Source organism: Lissotriton vulgaris, chromosome 10 (assembly GCF_964263255.1).
Source record: "Lissotriton vulgaris chromosome 10, aLisVul1.2, whole genome shotgun sequence".
Lineage (NCBI taxonomy): Eukaryota > Metazoa > Chordata > Amphibia > Caudata > Salamandridae > Lissotriton > Lissotriton vulgaris.
Window position 1 is genome coordinate 182,096,540 of NC_141698.1, and position 18,664 is coordinate 182,115,203.

The window sequence follows — 18,664 nt, forward strand, 5'->3', positions numbered from 1 at the left end:
CTTACCAGTGGGGAAAACCTAGTCGCCACTGGGAGCTACGACTTCGTAGTTAAGGAAGGAGCTCAGAGATGTTTCTTTATATAAGGATGGATACTATTCCCATATGTGAGGATGATCGGTGTAGTGAGGTATGCAGCGCTGTGTGAAAAAATAGAAAGGTGAGCTAAAACTGTCTAGATAGAATCACTAACACTCGTTTTATTAATGTGTTCCACCTGACAGGATTAAAAATGAAACAGCACAGTGGTATGGATATATAACCACTGTCACATTGTGGTCGACATGTTTCAGCCTATTGATCAAACCTATGTATCAGCGGCTTTCTTCAGGACCAGATATATTAGTGATATTGCTGCTGCAACAAGTGAAATAAGAATATGGTTGGTTGATTGCTTTATTTCGATATGCATATATCATAAAAGCGGTACAAAAGATAAAAACAGCATGTCGAAAAAAGTGTGACTGTACATTAGATAAAAGAGTAAAATACATTTGATCAACATAAATTAATTAAAAAGAGAATTAAATTGATATGGACAGTCTTCTAAGTCTAATCAACCAGGCCCATTTTAAAAACTTGGCAATAGCACAGACAATAGGAGGGACTGTATTGGTTAAAAGAATCCGAAGGGCAACAGAGTACTGGCGGGTACCCAATTCTCTGCAGATAGGTCCAAGCCAACGTGATCTGGGGCGACTATAGTCCGGGCATTCGAAAAGAAAGTGTGGCACCGTCTCAGGTTTATCCGGACAAAGGGCACAATAGCGTGATGAGGACTGGGATTTAGTCCACCTGGAGCATCGGTCGGCCAAGGGTAGGGTTCCCAACCGGAATTTGATGTACAAGGACCGGTCCATGGCAATTGTTATTATGTCCATGTACGGCTCGTAGGCGACGACATCTTTTATCAGCAGAAAAGCTGCGGTGGTTTTGCAGTGCTGCTGATTACTGATGCGCTTCACACGAACCCACTCCCAAAAAAGTTTTTTTAAGGTCTCCTTCGGGGGAGCGGAGTGGCTATGCCAGCAGGAGTCCAGGCCTAGGTCCCCTAAGAGATGTTTAATGTCCTTTAGCCATTTGATGCTATGCCAACCGTCGGAGTGCATCACCTCAGCTAGGCCATCAGCATAAGGTTTTAGCTCTGGTACCCTCCACAGGCGAGCCCAGAGCAAGAGGGGTCGAAGACGAGCCTGATCCCCTATTGCTTTACAGCCAGCATCCATGAGCACAGGGATAGTCGGACTACTCGATGGGATGGCAAGGAGGTCTTTAATGAATTTGTTTTCAGCCTTGCTCAGTAAATCCACTTTGCCCAGGCCCCACAATTCGGCTCCATAAAGTGACGCAGAGACCGCACGTGCTTTATATATATCTAGTAGAGGGGCAACGCAATGTTTTGTTGAGTTGTTAAACTCCTTAAGGAGGGCCCCCCCCCACCCTTTTGTGGGCCATTGTCATTTTATTGATGTGGGCGGTCCAGCTCATCGCGTCGTTAAGTCGAATTCCCAAGTAGTCGAATTCTGCCACTCTTTCAAGGGGTGTAGAGTTCAGAATGGGATGGCGGCCAAGTTTGCGGGGTGGGTGCATAACTAGGTACTTGGTTTTTTCCACGTTGATGACAAGTCCCCTGGTGGTGCAAAAGTCCTGGAAGCGATTCAGTAGTGTCTGGAGACCTTGGGGGGTTTTAGAGATGAGGAGGGTGTCGTCGGCGAACAGCAAAGTTGGAATTTTTACGCCTCTCAGAGTGGGAGCGTCTGCTGGTTCGCCGAGTAGATGGTCTACCACCCCATTGATATAGAGGGAGAATAGGGTGGGGGCAAATAAGAATATATACAACACCGGTATTCCTGCTTTTTCTTATTGTCAGGTTTATACCCAAGGTATCCTCTGCCGTAGGATAGCCCTGCCTCACCTCAACCTGACAGGCTGCTCAGGAAGGAGGCCCCGCTCTGTCCGTCGGTACCTCGTCTCGTGAGAGAGCTCGCCACTGTGCTGTTTCATTTTTAATCTTGTCAGGTGGAACACATTAATTAAACGAGTGTTAGTGATTCTATCTAGACAGTTTTAGCTCACCTTTCTATTTTTTCACACAGCGCTGCATACCTCACTACACCGATCATCCTCACATATGGGAATAGTATCCATCCTTATATAAAAAAAATCTCTGAGCTCCTTCCTTAACTACGAAGTAGTAGCTCCCAGTGGCGAATAGGTTTTCCCCACTGGTAAGGAGGACCCATATGATGAATCATGTCACCTTCGGGTGAGTGAGGGTTCTAATCCTTAAGGGATGTCTCCCCCTTAATGATAAATTACACTTAGATGGTTTGAGAGAGTTAGGGCCGTTTTTTGTTAAGGTATCAAACACATGAGTGAGACAGTAGGTGTTCATTGGTATACACATTTTATACTGAGCACCTGCACTTTTATGTTTCCATTTAAATGTAAGGTACTGCAAGGCACTCATTTTTGGAGACCAGGACCAGAGAATAAAGTGGGCAGGGTAAATGGGAATGGCGTGGCCATGTCTTTTTATTTGTACAAACACAGTTCCCATACTTTTTGTTACAGAACAACTGTCCCTGAACTGTGACCTTCAAGTGCCTCCAGCTGAAAGTGCAAGGGAGACGTTACATGGGCCGAGCAAAGGTATTCCTGTACTTCTACCCATGCATGTGACACACACCCATATTTACCAAAGTCAATAAACATGCCACATTTCACTATAATGGTGGGCCTAGCAGAGGCTGGTGTAACCAGCCAGATCATCTTTGTATGCTTCATTTTGCAGCACACATGCAAAGAGGAATATGCCTATAAGAATACTTTTGTGCAGAAAGGTATTGCTTCTTGCACAAAAGACTATTCTGATTCTAAGTCTGACCACCACGTAGGCCCCCTTACTTCATGGAGCAAGGATGCCTGCATTGGCATTAGGCAGCCAGAAGTACGATAGCGCTATACGAGTGACGAACTGCGTCATATCTTAGTAGATTGGTGAATTTCAGCTCTATTCCTTGGACACAATGAGGCAACTTCCCTTGCTGCAATGCTCTGGCTTTGTAGTAGTATAAATAAGCAAGTCACTATTGCACACTGTGCCAACATGGATTCACATGCTGCTCAAACAAGTGATGGATCGAATGCTGAACAAATTAAACATTCATCCCTAGTCAAGAGATCTGGGTTAAAACAATTGTCCTTTTGCTTACCATGCCACCCTAGTTTGGGACCAGCCAAATGCAAATCAGTTTCGACCCTGCTCCTCGTGAAAACAATCCAGCTCAAACCACCAAACCAGGTCCTCCCTGGACCTGCAACGAGCATCCTGGGACTGGTTTCTGGGTATCACCCCTCATCAGCCAGGCTAGCTTGAATCCATTGGCAAAGCGAGCAAGGGACCCACGTCTGGGCATACCCATCCCACTTAGGGCTAAAAATGCTGCGCAAACAAATGATGGACAGAATGCTGAACAAATCAAACATTCACCTCAAGAGATCTGGGTTAAATCCATCGTCCTTTTACTCACCACGTCACCCCAGTTTGGACCCAGCCATGTGCAAATCAGTCTCAACCCTGCTCCTCATGGAAACTGTCCAGCCCGAACTGCCAAGCCAGGTCCTCCCTGGACTGGAAACAGGCATGAATTCACAGACATCTGCTGTGATCACATGATCCAATGGAGCTTTTATAACATAAACTAGTGCATTTCCCACTGATCAGTTTAACAGGCATGTATTTTTCATTTAAGGTGAGCGTGCTGTTTTACATACAATTACGTAAAGGTCAACAAATTAGATGCAGAATATTTTGTTGTTTTTAGGCACATCCACACCCCAGCTGCCACACTCAATGGCACCACTCAAATTGCACTAAGGATCGCAGTTTGCAAATTTTTTATGCACTATGTTTTCTCATTATTTTATTTTGAGCCAGAGCCCAAAATATGAAGGCGGAGAATAGAGTAAGAAGATAATGAGAAAGCTGGGATAACCTATAAGAGTGTGGTAAAGTAAAGAAGGAAGCTACCAAGACACAGCAGCTTTGGTATTCAGCAAACAGGACAAGGTGGAGGGCTCCTAAGAAAACTGTGAGCCCCTGAACTACTTCCTGTTTGTTTTCTTCACAAGTGTCGCTATGTCCTTCACTATTATTATCACTATGGATGCCAGAAAGGAGCGTTGCTGGGTGTGGTAGGTTTGTTGCAGACAGGGCCGGCCTTTAGTATTTGTGACCATGGCTTGTGCCCAGGGCGCCAACCTCCAGAATGGCACAGGAGCTGCCTACACAGCCTCCCTTAGACCTATGTCCAAAGAAAAGTGTGTTTAAACACTGTTTTTGTGGTCTGCTGCCAATCATGATCACAATGTGTCTGTTTTTGTTTCATAGAGCTCCTTAATTTGATTCCCCTACTCCTCCCACATCTTTGACACACAGACAATTAAAAAACAATGAGGTTTAGGGAGGGGAAGGGGTCTAATTTGGTTCCATTCATGGCGCTATCTGAGCAAAGGCCTTCTCTTGTTGGAGGTTAGTCTTGCTACATTGCACCTTTCCCAAGAGCAAGTCTCCCCCTGCTCTTGTCTACACGGACTGTCCTTCTGCCACAGAATTCCACTACAGCGTAGGAAAGGAGGGTGGAAGATAGCTGGCTGTGGATGACTACCAGAGATCCCCACCGTTGCTTAAGAGGGCCATATGCACCATAGTGCTCGGCCTGTCTCCAAAAGGCTTTAGGCAGGACTCGGAACTACCTCCCGCCCACATTACCAGAAGACTGGGACCCACTTTATCATGGGTATGTCCTCAGGTCCGCCGCCAAGCTGAGACACACCTGAGATTTCATGCAGACTTACAATGCTAGGATCTGACAATTAAATATCTCATAATATTCTCTTTCCCAGCTGCCATGCAAATACTCTCAGATCCACAGGTAAAAATACAGTTTACTATTTGTGTGCTCATTTACCACAAATACAAAAACAATAATTGATGGACAGAATGCAGAACAATGTCATACATTCACCCCAGTACAGAGATCTGGGCCTAAATCCATAGTTTTTTTGCTCACCATGCCATTCCAGTTTGGACCCAGCCATGTGCAAATCAGTCTTGACCCTGCGCCAAATGGGAACAGTCCAGCCCGAACTACCAGGCCAGGCCCTCCTTGGACTGGAAACAAGCATCCTAGGACCGGTTTCGGGCTTTCAGCCCTCATCAGCCAGGATATCTTGACTCCAGTGGCATGGAGAGCACGGGACCCACGTTTGGGCATACCCGTCCCACTCAGGTTGACAAATGCAAAAACAACAATTGATGGACATAATGCAGAACAATGTCACACATTCACCACAGTATCCCTTGCTCATGTTGCCACTGGATTCAAGCTACCCTGGCTGATGATGGGTGTTACCCAGAAACCGGTCCCAGGATGCTTGTTTCCAGATCAGGGAAGACCTGGCTTGGCTGTTTGGGCTGGACTGTTCCCATGAGGCACAGGGTCAAGACTGATTTGCATATAGCTGGGTCTGAACTGAGGTGGTGAAGTGAGCTAAAGATCGATGATGGATTCAACCCAGATCTTGTGACTGGGGGTGAGTGTCTGAAACGTTTCGGCACTCCGTCCATCATCTCCTTGTGTTTGCTTCATTTACCACAAAGGCATCTTTGATACCATTTGATCCAGTATGGTGCTCTCTTGTGAACTCTCATAGTCAAGCAAAAGTCTGCTGCTTCCAGTGGCTTTATTGTAGCACAAAGGATCCCTAGGAAACACAGTTCATTCACTCCTTCACACTAGAAACAATCATTGGTCATAAACTATTTTATACCGTTCACAGACTTTTTTTATTAAAACAAAAGAAAATATACATAAATAGATAAAACTCAGTACACTACAGAATTAATATTGTCATTTAAAAACACAAGGGAAAAAACAGTCCATACAGTAGATAAAAATCACAATTACAAATTCATTCACCAATTTATATGTGTAAATCAATATAAGGCCTAACATATGACAAGGTATAAATGAATCCTAACCTCAAGCATGACAATTTACTGTAAAGAAATAATGTCAACAGTGTGAATTCGAAATTAAACCCCCAAGAGTCAAAAGCAACCGTTACAGTTATCAATTGTAAGATTCATATAGCCCTGCTGATGGTTTTTGTACAAATCTCTTTTTTTTCCCTTTTTTCTGTTCCAGAGATTTACTGGGCTTGAATTCTATATACAAAGAAAAAGGCGTCGACGCGTTTCGGTGTCACTGCCCTTGGATATTGGCACACCTTCCTCAGGACAATAATTCAAGTCCCTTGGGGTAAAACTCACATATCCTCCTGTGTATTAGAAAAGGAGTGGATCAATACATTATAAGGACATTTCTAAGTATAGGAGAAAATACTCCTAAGTTCTCTGGTGTAACTCACATGAAACATTTCATTCTGTCCTCTGTTAAAGGTACAGGGTTCTCATCACATTAAATTCATTTATGCGTTACTGACTGCAGTCCTAAAAATCTATTTCACCAACCCTCCGTTATAACCTAGCTGATGACCAATTTAGAATAGGGACACTACAACATTCAGACATCCAATTGGATCATTCATTCACACCGCTACTAACCTTAGCGAAGATGTATTTCTTTAAAGAAAGTCTCTATCTTCACGGAATATGGAGACCTCAAATCCACACTATGGAGACATCAGATCCACATTGAGCTCAGAGTCTTTACAATATGTGGTCTGGAAAGATATAATTATGTTAATTTGTAGATCTTAAAGATACCCAACTAAGGCCTACATAGGCCATCCTGACATAACTTTTTCATCAGTACTCCAATTTTTTACCGTAAGAGGGAGGATATTCTCTTATATTTTCTTCTCTTCCTTCTGGTCAAGGCTCAGCTCTTTTAGCGTTCCCTCCGGATATGGGAACATACCTTTTTCAATGTAAGGCCCTGTAAAGGGTGATATCACGTAGTATGTTGGCAATTTAAAAAAAAAATTTCTCTAGCCATTACTGAATTATTGTATACAACATGGTTATTTGGTGGCGACTAAATTCATACCTGCAATTTTTTAAGTAGCCTTATTCCCGTGGCGACACTCGCCCTTTTTGAAGATTAACCCCGCACCTTTAAATGGTGGTGAGTGGCTCGTCCTGGGTGATGCCTGACCTGAATGGGAGGTAAATTGATAGTGGTAACGGGTGTTACTGAAAGAAAGGGGGCTGCTGTATGAGCACAAACCAGGTGATAGGGTTATGTTCTCAAAAAGATATGGTTCTCACCCACTGCCTAGAACAATATGTGGCTCTGGCTGGGTAAGACTTGTGTCTTTCTATATTGCAAACAGGGATATCTTATGCCCGAGGTAGCGTACATTCTAACCCTGTTTAGGATATACAAGTCTCTCTTTTTAATAGTAGGATATTCGTTAGGCGCCCTGTTTGCAGAAAAAGCCAATCCCCATATTCGAGCGTTTTAACACCACAGTAACACCGCGCTACATTGGTTAAAATAGATTAAAGCTGTCCCTCGTGCAAATAAATAAAACTGTCGAGAAGAGAGGGAACCGCATTGAAAGTGGAATTCGCCCGTATTACCGGCAGGCAGGGGAAACGACCTCCTCCCGTATGCATTGCATGGGTCCCTAACGCTTACCTTGGTCTATGTGTACGTCTAGGCTCGCCACGGGTACGTCTGCTTCTCTGCGTTGCTCGGATCGAAAACCGAAGCGCGCCTGGCGTTTATATGCCGGCCCCTTTTTTTTAATTCAATGCAGGTGTGCCCGACTGCTAGTTACACACGCATGCGTACAGGCGCCTCAGTTCTAAGTGAGAACGTGCGCCATTTTATAATGGTGTAAATATGTATACGGAAATGGAATCTTAGTTGTTGAGATTTATCAAACCTAGACTAACTCGGGTCTACTAGCTAGGTAGATATTTTCCTATTTTGTAATAAAGATAAAGGTAGAGGTAAGACATTATGCTTAAACCATACTCCCTTTTGAAGATTCTAGTTAGTAATCCAGTGCCAATAGGTGCCGGTGTGTCTAAAACCCGGCGATATTCTCTATTGCCCAGATAGGATTCTATATGTCTGACTCACTAAGCGTCTCCTCGTAGTGTTTTTGCTCACCTGATCTTATCTTAGACTTACAATATCGGTATAACCAAACCATATAAACGGTCACCCTATAGTGAGAATAGGGTGGTCACTCCGGGGGATGGAGAACCCTCTCTATATGGAGGGAGGGTTATTTGATATAAATTGGGATGAGAAAAAGTATCACACTAATAAAGGCTGGCTAGATAGAGAGTTCGGAGATAACACTTCATAGCCCTTAGTTGGTATGGGTTGGGTATATTCTCTGAAATTATCAGAGTTTTTTCTACCAAATATTACTTACTTTTGACCACCTTGGGTATTTCTATTAGGGCCTCTCTTCTAGATTAGAGTGTCCCAGTCTTCTCTGGTATTTAATCCCTTCCTTAGATGTAATAAAGAAAATGCCCCATTGGTCAACCATTGGAACGAACAAGGTCACAATGACCTTGATGTGAAATGGTTAATCCTGGAGAAAATAAAGGAACAAACCAGACAAGGAAACAGTACCAAAAAACAGAAACAACAGGAACAGTGGTACATTATGAAGTTTGACACCATAAGGAAGGGATTAAATACCAGAGAAGACTGGGACACTCTAATCTAGAAGAGAGGTCCTAATAGAAATACCCAAGGTGGTCAAAAGTAATTAATATTTGGTAGAAAAAACTCTGATAATTTCAGAGAATATACCCAACCCATACCAACTAAGGGCTATGAAGTGTTATCTCCGAACTCTCTATCTAGCCAGCCTTTATTGGTTGTAATAGTGAGTCCAAAATGGACTTATTTGGAGAAATGTGAGTTTAGTAAAGATTTGTCATGTTCTTCAACAAAAGTGTTTTGATGAGTGTTAGAGAAAGAAGTCAGAGGATACACAGACTTCCTGTATATATGAAAGACTATGTTTAAATTTTACATTTTGCTGTTTTGCTGTTTTGCTATTACAACCAATTACAATCTATTACAATCCTACCATCATCAGTTTTAACTGCATTCTTGAACAATTTGATAACATATCTGTTGTTCGTAAATTTAGACCAAGGTTGACAGCCAACTGGAGCGCTAATCTTCACACAATCACCTAATTTAACATCATTATTCTGCAAACTTTTCTTATAGTCAAAATACATTTTCCTATATATTTGTTTCTTTTCTTCTCTGGTTCTCCAATCACCAATATGATTGTCAACTAAACCTTTGTTTAATTTCATCCAACCTGGACATAACTTTGAATTCGGAACTCTACCTTAAAAGAGTTCAAAAGGAGACCTCCCCGTAGTCATGTGAGGTGACATGCGATAAGCCGTAACCCAATCTTGGAGAACATCTTTCCAATTTAAACCACTCACCCTAGCTAGTTGTAGACTTTCTTTGAGGGTTTTATTTACTCTTTCTACAGCTCTTTTTGTTTCAGGATGATAAATAGCACTTTTCTTTTGCACTATAACACAACTATTTAAAAATGTCAAAAATTCATTAGAACAAAATTGAGGTCTATTATCTGAGAGAATACTGTTTGGGATAACTCTCAATTCCTTCCAAAAACTTATAACACTTCCTGCAGAGACATCTCTTACTGCTCTAACTTTAATCCACCTGGAATATAAATCTAAGACTACTATAAGATACGGTGTGCCACTCACTGCATGTAGAGGACCAAGTATATCAATGGCAATCTCATCCCATGGGTAATTTGGTAATTCTCTACAAGCCAAGGGAATTTGTTTAGTTTTAAGAATCTTGTCACTCGCACAACATTCTACACACTCACGCACCATTCTTTCAACCTCCAAGTCCATTCCAGGCCACCAAAATTGTAACCTCAAAGACTCTTTAGTCTGCACTATCCCAAGATGTCCTGAATGAGCTAGATCTAAAGGTTTATTCCTTATACCTACTGGAGGAACTAACTTGGTCCGCAAGCAAGAACACCATCAATAACTGATAATTCATCACCGATCAAAACCCAAGGTTTATCAAGACGTTTGTTGTCTTTAACCTTTCCATGACCTGTTTAATCTCTTCATCCTTCTCAATCTCATCTTTCCATTCAATCTCACTGACTGCACCTGAAGTAATTTCATAAACACTAACAGTATCATCTTCACCAGAAGTATCTCCATCTTGATCATAAATTTCTGTGTTGACTAAACGTGAAAGACAATCAGCAGATTTATTGATGACACCAGGAAGATAATCTACGTCAAAATCAAATTCCTGAAGAGCAATAATCCACTTTCGGATTCTCGAAGAGATGGAATCTAAACCTTTTTTCGAGAATACTTCTTTAAGCGGCTTATGATCAGAGAGTACTCTCACTTTAGTTCCCCAAATCAGATTCTTAAACTTTCTTAAAGACCAGTAAATGGCTAAAGACTCTTTTTCAATAACTGAATAATTAATTTCGCAACCTCTGAGACACCTAGAAGTACAGGCAATTAGTCTCTCCACACCTTCATTCTTTTGAATTAAGACCGCTCCTAATCCCTTTGCACTTGCATCAGTTAGAATAAACGCTGATTCTCCTGGCACAAATGCCTGTAATGAGGGAGCTTTCTACAACTCTTTCTTAATGGAACAAAACTCACCATCACACTCTTCAGACCATTGGCACACCACTGACTTAGCTGTAAGTTTCCTCAAATTTGAGTTTTGTAAGCATAATTAGAGATGAACTTACTATATAACTCCACCATTCCAAGAAACAATAAAAGTTCCTCTTTGTTGACAGGTTTGTTTATGTTCATGATAGAGTCAACTAGTTCTTTCTTTGGAAAGACACCTTGCGAAGTAATACAATGACCTAGATAATTAATTTGTTCCATGTCAAACTTGCACTTTTCTCTTTTTATTGTTAAACCAGACTTCTTAAGTCGTTCCAAAACAGCACACACCTTGGAGTAATGTTCAGACTTAGAACTACCTAAAATCAATAAATCATCCTGGTAACATCTCACACCAGAAAGTCCTCTCGAAATTCTTGACATTATACATTGAAACACCGCAGCCGCAAAGACAAGTCCAAAAGGCATTCTACGAAACTTGTAGGTACGCATGGGTGTTATGAAAGCCGTCAATTCTTGTGAAGACTCATCCAATTCAACTTGGTGATAGGCAGATGCCAAATCTAATGTAAAAAACTTAGCACCAACCAAAGTACCAACCATTTCGTCAATGTTGGGTAACGGAAACCTATCCACCACAATCTCTTTGTTAAGAGAACGTAAATCAATGCAAAGGCGAAGGTAACCATTTGCTTTCTTAGCGACAACTATGGGAGCCAACCATTCTGTCTCTTCTACTGGCTCAATCACCCCCAACTCAATTAGACGCTCAATTTCCTTTTGAACACCCATTTGTTCATTAACTGGAATTCTCCTAACTTTAGCAACTACGGGCACAGCTCCTTTTTTTATCCTGATGTGACGTTTGTATCCTTCATGGCATCCAAGTTTATCACTACAAACTTCTGGGAATTGTTCTGCAAACATAGCACCAGTATCATGTACCTCTTGTATTTGTACTTGAGGAACAGCATTGGGATTGAGACTGACACCAAGCATGCGTTGATGCAGCCAACCTAATAGTGCATTGCCACGCTTGGCCACATAAACTTTTCCAGCTATCATGCGTCCAGATAATTCAATATTTGCAAGAAAATATCCTATCATTCTGATAGGTAAACCTCCATAACCCTGTGGACAAACATCAGTTTTAAACAATTTAACTTTAGTTTCAAAATGTTCTTTAAACATGTTTTCATTTATCATGGTTAAATGAGAACAAGAGTCAAGTTTAAACTCTATCTGTGTACTTTCTATTTCAACCAAATTAGAAGGATGAATGGCATTGGGATAATTTATCTGAAAAGTAACAACTTTAACTTGTGGCTGATCTTTATTATCAAACTGTTCCCCTTTCTTTGTTTTGCTTTTACAAGACTTAGCAAAGTAACCCCTCCTGCCACATGTACTTCAAACCACTTTCAAAGCTGGACAAAATGGTGCATTAGTTAGATGTCCAAATATACCGCACCTAAAACTTGTAGGTTTTCTAGAATTGTAAGACGTATTATCAGTATCAGACTTAAATTAATTTTTGCTCTTACTTTCTACTCCTTTGTTTCTGACTTGACACACAACTTCTTCCACATTACTATTAGTTGTAATAGGTTTGTTTTTCTCAACATTTAATTCATCAACACATTTCATCATGTGCTCTAACTGCTTTGCGATCGTTATTACCTCATCTACTGGTGCTTTATCTTTTAGCCACAATTCTTTTCTTATATTATTATGAGCACATTTTAGTACAAATTGATCCCTTATTCTTCCTTCTGTAGCACCACCAAACTTACATGAAGAAGCCAATTCCCTTAAAGCTGACACATATTCTTCTACAGACTCATCTTTCTTTTGTTCTCTTAGGCTAAAATAATATCTTACCATAACAGTGCTTAATCGTGGAAAATAATGACGGTCTAACAGAAGAATACATATTTCATATTCATTTAAATATCTTTGATCAGCCGCACTAAGTTCAGGTAAATGTTCAGAGACTTCCTGTCCCTCACCCTCTAAACAATGTAATAACAATGAATGTTTCCTCTCCGCACTTAAATTCATGCCACAAACCCTTGCGTAATTAATTAAGATTTTGTTCCATTTCTGCCGTTTTATGCTTGGCTCACCTGGACTTGTCAAAAAGTATGGTGGTTGCGTAACATTCTGCATTTTATACACTTTGAGTGAACAAAAAAATTATTATTATTACTTTTCAATATCTAATCTGTGCACAAGTACAATATACATTAAATTAAAACACTTCAATTTTCTCATGCCAAAGAATTTTTAAAAAATGAAGAAAAAAATGTGTTTAATTATTAGTATTATGACATTACACAGTGAAGATGACCACAGTTCTAAATATATTTCCCCCCTTTTTTAAAACTATCTTTCCACAAAGGATTAAAAGAATACTACTCAAGTGAAAATGTTAAAAAAAAAACTGTAATGCTGTAATTGAAATTCAAATCTAAATGTGACTTGTATTTTCTTTTTAAATATAAAGCAGTACAGAGCATGACACATTAGAACAAAGTGACACACTGCTAAAGTGAGATGTGTAAATAACCTAGGAAAATAATAAAATAAAATAAATGAAGTGGTCACTGTGGTCTGTGGAAACTGCTGAAGAACTGAGATAATTTCAGTTGAAATACGATACTTAGAATAACATTCTTAATAGAACATAAGTGACTGTACATTCTACCAGTGGTCAAGATACTTACTGTACAATATCACAACTTGGTGATTAGCTCACTTGTGCTAGCGTCATTAAGACATGGAGCGGCATTAATGTTTATAAGTCCACCTTTAAAACTATCACTATCGCTTTTAATAAATGCCTCTCAATGAAGTGATGAAATCTGACCTACTAAGGTAAACATTTCTGCTTGTTAAGGAAATATATATGTTTTTAATGTGAAGAGACTTTATCTTACTTTGTACTTTGACATAATGTATGTCTTACTTGATTTACAAGAGAAATACATTCAAGGCTAGGCTTGTAGAAAGGCTGTTAGAGCCATCCCAGATCCTTGGCTTGACTTTCCCACTTAGTTTATTGGCTTGCCCTCTCTAATAACAAGGTGACACTAGAAAACAGATAAATGAATTATTAAATGCGCAGTTCTGTGCCGCAGGTGGACAACCCAGTGAGTAATCTTATCAGCAATTACTATATCTGGCTTGGGTTAAGAGAAATACTAGCAATTGTTATGCTGTTGTTTATCCCAACCTATTTTCATTTTTTCTCTCACATGCAGCCACATTCGGTCGGACAGAGTCTAACATCTGCAGATCTCAAAGATGGCCACGATATTTATGCATAGCAGGGAGGTACGTCCCTTTACACCTTCTTCTGTTTCTATTTATCTCAGTCCTTTCGGACTCGTTATTGTCTCCCAGCTTGTCGCGATTGGAGTCTTATGAATGTCCAGTGTGTCCCCTCGGTGTAGCACAACGCTTTCTGCCTTGGCCCAGGTCAGCATGGAGCGCCTCCATGCCAATATGTGAGGGGGATCAGAGGCCTTCTGTAGAATTTGATGTACTGTAGCTTTAATGTTCAGTGACTAGAATCTTAGGTATGTAATGACTGAGTTACATAATAACATTCCTTGAATGTCAGTTTATGTAATTGTTGCTTGTGCATGGATGAGATCTTTTATTCTCTTGGATTACACTTCCATTTAAGTCATTGCTGTTACCTGATTCATCATTAAGAAGATATTTCACTGGCGTAGTTGGCACAGGAAGTTGAACTGAACAGGACTGAATTGGAAGGAAAGGAATTTGAAAAGATTTCAAGGGAAGATCTCAACATAAGTAATTGGTGAGAAGACAAATATTTTAGCTCACTTAACTAACAAGCGGCTTTTCTTAAGACTTTTACTCTACCAGCATCTTTATCCATTCAAGGATTCTTTTTCCTATGGATAAAAATTTAAATACTCTTAGCGCTGGTGATTTGACTGTAACGAATTTTGGACAATATACATGTCTCTGTGATACATGAGTATAAGGAAGAAATCGCAGTTAGCTTAATTCTTATGGTTATAGACTATATAAATTGAAGGGGGTGAGTTCTTGGATGTTATTAATGCACAGAAATTCTGCTTAATATTACAAATATTCATCGCAGTTAGCTTCGAGTTCACATTTAAATTATTTTCCATGGATTGATATTCACCTTCATACTATTGTGCTGTTGTTGACTGTAATTATAATTAAAATTAACATTGTGTGAAGATCTTCAATTTCAATGATTGCCTTTGACATTGTGATTTTTTAATGTGTATCGTGCACTGTCTCGAGCTTTAGAAGTTGAAGGACGGAGTGTTCTTACCGTTATTTGTTGTTTCCTGAGGAGCATTCTTAGAAGGATTTCCTCCGTTATTGACTGTGTTTCTTCTTTTCCGGTCATCGGAGTGCTGACGTACAGCGTCACTACGTTACCGTGAAGGAACTACGAATCAGAGAAAGGTTTTTATTCGGTTGCATCTTAGCAAATCAGAAGGAGATTTTATTTAACACTCATAACGACGTAATCTGTGATACGCACACACTGCTAATATTGCGTGTCATTGTCTCTTCATTAATAATTCACCGGTGGTGGTACGTTTACAACATCAGTAATACGCACATTGAAGAAATGCGTGTCACACTGAAATAATTTATTTATCAGCATCCGTGATATGCACATTGGAGATGATGCGTATCTTGGTACAACATCAGCGATACGCACACTGTAGAATGAGAAATGTGTGTCACACTGGAGAAAGTGAAATGCGTGTCACACTGAAATAATTCATCGTAAGTGGTGTGCAACTTAGGATAACCTTGCTTATTGGATTGCGGGATATTTACTGTAATTCACACATTTTATTGAGTATTTACATATATAGTAACCCTGCATGTCATTGTTTATTATCAGTGATATGCACACTTGAGATAACAATTTACTGCTTCTTAATACTGTGATTATTACGGTGTTTTATTATGTTTCATAGCATATTGTAAGTCAGGTTACTTTTAGTTCAGTAAAAATGCAGAATCTCACTGCTGCACCATTTTTCCTATCTAGTCCAGGTGATCCTCCTATAAAATGGAAAAAATGGAAAGTTGTTTTTGAAAGTTACGCTAAGGTCTGTGAACCTTCTCTTAGTGTTGAAAGGAGGTGTTCTTTATTACTTAATTGCCTTAGATCAGAAGGACAAGATGTATTTGATGACTTGCCTGATTTACCTGCTTCAGAGGCAGACAATTTAAATGAATATGAAATATGCATTAGGAAATTAGATAAACATTATTTGCCTAAAATTAGTACGATTCTTGAAAGATACCAGTTTACTAAATGTATGCAAAATGCTGAGGAATCTATTGAATCTTATGTAACTCGTTTAGGAAACTTGCATCATCATGCAGATTTGGAGGTCTTACTGATGAAAGTATTCATGATCAGTTTATGTTTGGATGTGGTATAGAAAAAGTTAGAGAAGAGTTATGGTTAAAAGATGAGCCCTCTCTTGAAGAAGTTTTGACTGTAGCTAAACACATTGAGCATTCACTCAAGTGTGAGGCTATAATAAAAAAGGATGTTGATAAGGAGGCGAAAGTCCAAACAGTTAAGAGTAAGGCTGATAGGTCTGTAAAAAACTCTGTTAAGATTGGGTCTGAGAGAAAATGTTTCAGGTGTGGCAAGACGAGACACCTGGCTAATGATAAAAAATGTCCGGCTCTGAGTCAAATGTGTTCTAGATGTAAATTGAAAGGACATTTTACTTCCTTGTGCAAAACCAAATTAAAATCTAAGGTGAAAGAAGTGGAAATTTATGAAGAATCCACTGTAGAATGTGATGATAACGTTGAGTATGTTCAGACAATTGAACAAGTTGTTACTAGTTCAAATAAAAAAACTAGCCCTCTAGATGAAATTTTAGTTGAAGGTGAGAAGACCAAAGTATTGTTTGATTCGGGTGCTAAAATCCCAATTATTTCCAATGAATTCTTCAATGCTAAATTGAAAGGGAAAGTTTCTCTTTTAAAACCTGATATCATTCCATCAGCGTATGGTCGAGATCCCATAAAGTTGCATGGTTATTTTATGGGGCTTATAGTGTACAAAGATAGGTTAACATCTGGAAAGGTATATGTCTCCAAGAAAGGAGACAGCATTATCAGCTGGATACACCAAGGTGATTTAGGGTTTTTTCTAGATCCCAATGCCAATCCGCCCATACAATTAAGAGACAGAATACAAAGTGTGGGAAGAGTTGATGAAGACAATTTGGTATTAGAACTAAATAAATAATTTCCTAATGTATTTAAGGAAAGCTTGGGGTGCCTAAAGGGGTATCAACATAAAATAAAATTGAAAGATAATTCTATTCCTGTGAGCTGCAAGGTGCGTAGTGTGCCTTTGTCTGTAAAAGAGGATATGAAAAAAGAAATAGATAAATTGAAAGAAAATGGGATTATTGAAGAAATTGAAGGTTGTGAATTGGTGGCTCCGGTAGTCGCAGCACGGAAGCCCAATGGCGATTTACGCATATCCATTGATCTGAGACAACTTAATAGATGTGTAGTTGTCGATAGATATCCCTTACCCAATATTGCAGAATTGTTGGTGTTGCTTGAGGATGCGAACGTATTTAGTACAATTGACCTCACCTCTGCATATCATCAGATTGAGTTAGAGGAGTCATGCAGAGATTATACGTCATTCATCACACCTTTCGGGACTTTTAGGTTCAAGAGAATGCCGTTTGGCTTGGTATCAGCCTCTTCCGTGTTTCAGCGTGTAATGGAGAGGATCTTAAAAGATGTTCCTGGTGTGTGTATTTATCAGGATGATGTCTTAATCTTTGCTAAGGACGAGTCAGATCACAATGAGAGATTAAGGTTGGTTTTGGAGAGATTCAATAAACATAATCTTACTGTGAAGGTGAACAAGTGTAAATTTAGGTCAAATTCAATAAACTACTTAGGTCATAATATTTCAGGGGATGGCGTGAGACCTAAATCTGAATTGATTAACACCATAGTGAATATGAGTGCTCCTGAAAATAAGCCAGAACTCATGAAATTTCTAGGAATGATTGAGTACTATGCAAAATTTGTTGATGGATTTGCAAATTTAACCTTCAATATGAGGAATTTGTTACGTGAAGGGGGGATTTTCGATGGCCATGTTCTTGTGAGAAAGAATTTGTTGAGATCAAAGAAAAGTTAAGTCATGCTCCTTCTTTAAAAAGCTTCAACCCTAAATATAAATCGTTTTTGCTTACTGATGCAAGTGAGAAAGGGTTAGATGCTGCTTTGAAGCAAGATGGGTCTGATGGTTTGCAAACAATTATGTTTTTGTCCAGAAGCTTAAGGGATGCTGAAACTCGTTATTCGGTGGTGGAAAGAGAGGCTTTGGCAGTTTTTTGGGCTATTAAAAAGTTGAAAAAATGTGTGTGGGGTTTAGATTTTGATGTTCACACAGATCATGAGCCTTTGGTAGAGATTTTTAGTAAGAAAAGATTAGATTTCGTTTCTGGAAGGATAACAAAATGGATTATTGGTCTTCAAGAATACAGTTTTGGAATCAAATATATTCCTGGCATTGAAAATGGTGTTGCTGATGTGCTTTCTCGTTTGGTTTCTACTGACCAAGACGAAAGTGAATCTGTTGAGACAGATGAAGAGTTAGTATATGTTGTTGACAATAAGTTTATCTCTGAAGAGAAGTTGTCTGAGGAATTAAGAAAAGATGAGGCATTGTGTGAAGTGATGTCTTTGCTTAAGAATGGTTGGAATAGAAATAAGGATGGGTTAATTGCAACCCAACCATTTTGGGTGGTTCGTAATGAATTATCTGTAGATAATGATTTGCTGTTTCGTGGGACAAGATTAGTTCCATCATCTAGTCTCAGGAAAGAGTTGATTGATCTTGTGCATATGTCCAATTCAGGTTTATCTAAATGTAAGGGGAGGTTACGCAT